Consider the following 5669-nt stretch of genomic DNA (forward strand, 5'->3'; position numbering starts at 1 on the left):
TTAAAAAAGCTACTAATTAAATCAAGTTGGGCTGTGTGTCTGAACGACTATTCTATGCTCCTTACCTGCAGTAATGAGTCAGGTGTTGGACATAACTACGGAAATCAGAGGCTCATGAGGGTGGAGGATCCTTTCTGCAGAAGAAAAAAATGCTGTGTCCAACCCACCTCCTCCGCCCCCAGCCTAATAAGAACACTGCCACACTTGGAGACATGCAGGAATTGGTGAAAAATGGTGATGTTGCCCATCACACGGCAAAAAGATGAGGTCTCCTCAGGGGAGGGAAGCCCTTTCCATTTGTTTCTCCTCAGCAGATGCATGTGGCAGCATCTCAGCATGACTGTCTGGAAGCCAGAAACGAGAAGTAAGGCTGGCAGAAGCAAATACAGCCAGAAATATGAGACATTCCCCTTGCTTGCAGAGCAGCTTGCAGTGTAACAAAACTACAATTTTTCTCTTCCCCCAATTTGTCAGCCTTTTAAAGACTTCCTTGGATTTTAAAAGGCTGTTTATATTGAACTAAAAAAGGAGTTTGCAGCACTGTCCAGTGACAAATCAAGTCTTTGTTGGCAACCACAGAACAAGGGACTGCATCTAAATGCCGCCTCTTTGCTGGTTCCAGTGCTCTGTTTTTGAAGCATGTGTGTAATTTAGCCATCTCTGTAAAAGCAACCCTTCCTTCAGTTCTTGGAGTTTGAGGGTTTATTTTCTGCCAGCTGCTCTTTGAAAGGCTTTGAATAAAGCAGAGTTTAATTATCCATAGGGGAAAAAAAAAAAAAAAAAAAAAAAACAAAAAAAAAGAGCTAGTTATTTTCTGCAGCATCCAAGGATTTTAAATTATTGTCTTTTCAGAAAATATGTCACACCTGGAGTAAGCTGTGCTAGAGCCACACCATGCAGGCATCTCCTAAGATGTTAAGCTTTACCTAAGGGGTCCCCTGGAAATATTTTGGATTACAGTAGGGGCTACAGCATCTTTGAAGCATTCATCACAGATCATTGCTCCATGGGCTACTAGGGGTGTGCTGAAGATCAGGTCTATTAACTTGACTGATGTGTGCTGGCCTGGCCCTTGTCTGTCTCTGCTGAGGAACGTGATACTAGTTAACACAGTAAGTCACCTGCTGTAGTGGCTCAGGGATGAGAATACTTCAGTGATGCTCATTAACATGGCCTAGGGGAAAGGAGTGCCTGTTCTGACGTTTCCACACGTCTCATCTTCCTGAAGGGAAAATGTGTTTAAAAAGAAGAATTCAGAATGTACGGTGGCATCTGAGGCAGTCACCGACATGCAGAAATGCAGCCCTGGGTGTTAGAGGAGAGGTTGGGACTTGCAAGGTTGGTATTTTCGTTGCTTTTGAAACTGCAGAGGATGTCTGGGAACAGCAGGAGGTACCACAAGACCTGTGGCCAAGACCCCAGCTGTAATCAACACCCTACACTTCGGTTCTGGGCACATCTGGGCATTCCTTGTACACCGCACCTCCCTGGATCAGGCCCTAGCAAAACCCTCTCTTAAATCTGCTGGTAGCTTGAGAAAACAAGAGCAAGTGCAGCATTTGCAGATGTTCCTCTTGAGCTTGCTACACACCGAGTCCCCGTGGCTCCTGCATTTGAATTTCACATTGACGGTGGGAACAGGAGACACCCCCCTGCAATTCTGACCAAGCCGCAGCCTGTCTCTTCCATCGTTTCCTCCTCAGATCACTAATGCCCCAGGATTTACAATTCTGCCGACTCACTGGGTAGCCGGGGAATGTCCCTGGGATCGGCTGCAGCTGCTGCTATCACGCCGCAGAGGCTCTGTAAACTCGTTAGCCATTATCAGCATGGCAGCTCTCACCCACACAGCGCTGCCCCAGCAACACCGCCATCGGGTTTTATCAAGTGTCTTCTGAGGATACCAAATGCAGCGCTGGGTACTTGTGATGGAAAAGGCAAGGTGAAGATGCATGCCCTGTCCTGAGCAGAAGGCAATGAGGTTTGAGGGAGCTCCTGGGTTAGGCCCTTCCTGAACCCGGGCTTGGCCTTCTTGCAGGTCTTCCTCACGCTCGTGTGAAGTTATCACAGAGAGCTCTGCCATGCCTTGAGAGCACATCTGTCACCATCCGACCCTTGGGCCTCTGAGGGGAGGAGGGACCCGATGGCAGCTTGGAGATAAGGCCTGAGAGCATGGTGTGATTCAGTGCTCCCTGGGGATCCTGGGGAAGAGGGATTGTTCCCTGTGCAGGACCACAAGGGGTCTTGCAGATGTGTTATCAGCTAAAGTTTCTTGTTTCACAAAACCTTCTGCTGATTGGTGTGACCTTGATGAAATCCACTCCAGAATGAGCAAGGCCAAATTTTAGTCCTTGTATGCCAATGCCAAGAGCATATTTTGGCATTCAACCAACTGAAGAAATAAATCCACAGATCCTTCCTTTGGCTTCCAGCCACTGGACAAAACACCCCTCCTGCTGAGTGGTGGGCTACGGCGATGATACATGTGGTTGAGTCCATAACAAGCCCTTGGCAATTTAGACTACCGTTTTAGGCAGCACCATGTGCCCAATACACCACTGGTGCATTTGATGGTGAACTGGGGAAGAGGACAAGACTCTAGATGGAGTCATCATCTTCGAGCAAGGATCACTTGAGCTGACACCAGAGGGACAGCCCTCGCTGGAGGAAAGGGGTGGCTGGTGGGAGCCTCACACTGTGTGTGAGACCTCTTTGGGGTCTGTCCTCCAAAATGAAGTGACAAGGGTGGTTGGCAACACTTATGGACAGCATGCAATTTAACAAGGGACTGAAATATCTGTTTTTCCTATTTGGAAAAAGTCTAACAATTTGGGGAAAGCTGTTTCAGGGAAGACACTGTGTAAAGTTGTTTTACATCGTGGCACTGACACAAAACATAGCTGGAGCAGCTCACAGTGCATCTTTTTGACTTGTCCCCTGTCAAGAAGTCCATTCCCATGGCTTCCAGGTGAGTCCTTTCTCCCTTCTCTATGTATGTTATCAGTAAAAGGATTTTGCTGTTGTTTATCTATTAAGACAGCAGCCTGTGACAGACACTTGCTCCTATGAGGGTAGAAGCCATCCCGACTCTTTCACAAATGTGAGTATTCCCAGGCTGTACCACGAGGCAAGGCAGCCTCAAGTTACCTTGGCCCTAGCACTCCCAGTGTCTTTTCATTTTTCAGGATCCGTTCCATTAAGTAAAAGAAATCTTTTCTACTCCGTATGTGACAGTCTGCAAAGACATCAGTGGACACACTGACGGTGAATAATTATGTTAACAAGTTAGTTTCAGTGCTTCTGGCTTTGTACCCCTTTTCATCTCCTTGACGTTTAACTTGTGTTGAGCTGACTGGACGTCCCTGGTCTGAGTAGTGATTTCACATTTTTATTTTATCTCTTGCCCCAGCATGGGTTGCAAGCCTCAGAAATGATTTTTAAAAGTGTAAAAAAACCATTGCTTTTATTGCTGTTAGGATCACACCCACCTTCAGGTGACACCCAGTGATTGCTACTATGACTGTGTAGCAAATGATGACAGGAGCTGACATATTCCAGGAGATTTTCTCATTCTTTTGTATACTTTGCACTTTTCTGTTATTAAGGAAAAACAAGAATGAATCTCAGTGCAAAACAGTATTTCTAAATTTGTGCTGAAGTACTGGCAGTATGTTCTTCTGGCATATACTTGGTACCTAGCTAATGAAATCTTCCTTGCTCCTCCTTCCTCAATAAAATTTGACAAAGCCCTTCAGATTGTTTCCCCCAAGAACCTGCCACATTTTCCTGCAAAGGGCTCTGATGCATGGGTAGAGACTCTGGGAAATGTCCTGAGCTTGGATTTTGATACATGTAACAGAGGGAAGAGCTTATTCTGTCTCTTACTCCAGGAGCCTTCTCCATGTCAGTCCCAGACATGACCCCACATGCTGCACCAGCCCTATTAAAGCAGATGCCTCCTGTGGGATGTGGGTGCAGAGCTGCTCCTTGATGGGATCCATCACCAGGCCTCCCAAATATGGGCTCAGACCAGAAAGTTTCTCCTTTCTTTCTACTCTTTTGCCTAGGACAAGCTTGGCAGAAAGGGGATTGGAGCCCTCAGTCTCTCTGTGGAAGACAGCCTCAATACTGTCCAGCCTAAAGCACGGGGATTAATTTTACCATGCCTACTTTCACTGGACTGAAACCAGCTTACACACAAGGCCAGCATCCCCTCCAAGGCAGGTTCACCCTGGGATGTGATTCACATGGCTGATGCATTTCTGACCACGCAGCTTTAGCACCAGTTCTCCCCCGGGACTGGGGGAAAGGAGAGCCAAATGCTGTTCCTCTCTCAAAATCCCTTTTCACCAAGAAATCAACTCTGTGGTGAAGCCATCTGTTGTGAGAAGTGTTTGCTTATGATTAACAAATCTCCGTACTGTAAGGAAACCAAATCTTTCTGTTAAAAAAATAAATCTTTCTAAGGGAAAAAATATATAAGTATAGAAAAAAATATATTAGTCAGTGCAATGTATACATGCAGGAATGTCCTTCTGCCCAGCACTGAGTGACTTCAGTTAGTGGGAGCATCCTTCTCTGTGGGAGCACAATCCCCTTGCTGCTAGGATCACTAGCATAAATACTCCCACATGTGACTGCTTACTTTTTTTTCTCTCTTTCTGCCCCCAACAGCAGGGTAGAAAATTAAAGCAGTATTTAAAAAATCATGAAAATGTTCATCCTCTCTTTCTTTTATTTTGCTTCTAACTTTTCAGCCTCTATGATCATATTTTCAGACTACAATAATATATTGTGTACAATATTTTCTCTATGGTACAACAACAACAAAAAAGCTTTAAAATATTCTTTAAAAGTTGCTTAAAAATTGTAATCACTAGACTCCTGAAGCCAGGGCTTTAAGGAAAGCCCATGGCAGAATAGGTAAATTCCAGAGAAAGCATTGAGCTCCTTCGTCCATGGCTCTGACACAGACCTCAAGGCTTCTATTTCTTCTCCCCAGATTAAGAGAGACTCCATTTTGCCCACTGAAGTAGTTTTATCCCTTTATTTGGCAGCAATAAGGATTACTGTGTTTAGTAAGCAGTGACCATACTGAATTACCAGACCCTCAGGCACTGCTACCCTTGGGTTGCCAGCATTTTCACAGTATGTGGAGGGAATTTTTCCCATTTTAACACTTGATACCATGCTCCTGGTTTTACAAACAAGCCAGATACCAGTGCTAACACAAATATCTGATTTGCATTCAGTAACCTTTGTGTCTGTGTCTCCTGAGAATACATTTCCTGACTTTGTATCACCTTGTAAAATACTTACAGTGAATGGACAATAATACACAGATATTACTCCATGGAACAAGCATCCGATATGTAAAGTCAGGAGTTCAAAGAGGATTAAGGATCACTGGCAACAAGCAAGCCGCATTGCTTCTGGATGTGGAAGCAGCCACAGCTGCTCTGACTTTTCATACACCAGAATTATTTCAGCGTCAGTGCAGGATTGCTCCGCAGTCCTACCTCTCCGAAAGCTGTTGACCCATATACGTTGTATTTAGCAGAATTAAAGGTCGTGAGGTTAGGATAGGCATCCTGTCTAGCAGGCACTAAGAAGTTGCTAGACACTCGGTATGTAAAACTTTCTTGCATGCATGCAAGACTGAATTCAGT

General features: G+C 45.1%; 1 long non-coding RNA gene across 1 annotated transcript; it reads left to right on the top strand.

Moving 5' to 3' along the window:
• Positions 1-808: 808 nt before the first annotated feature.
• LOC118163062 lies at positions 809-4137 on the top strand. Its single transcript, XR_004748821.1, has 4 exons — positions 809-1112; positions 1229-1338; positions 3037-3100; positions 4068-4137. It is a non-coding gene; the product is annotated as an uncharacterized LOC118163062 (long non-coding RNA).
• Positions 4138-5669: the final 1532 nt, after the last annotated feature.

Source organism: Oxyura jamaicensis, chromosome 2, assembly GCF_011077185.1.
Source record: "Oxyura jamaicensis isolate SHBP4307 breed ruddy duck chromosome 2, BPBGC_Ojam_1.0, whole genome shotgun sequence".
Classification (NCBI taxonomy): Eukaryota; Metazoa; Chordata; class Aves; order Anseriformes; family Anatidae; genus Oxyura; species Oxyura jamaicensis.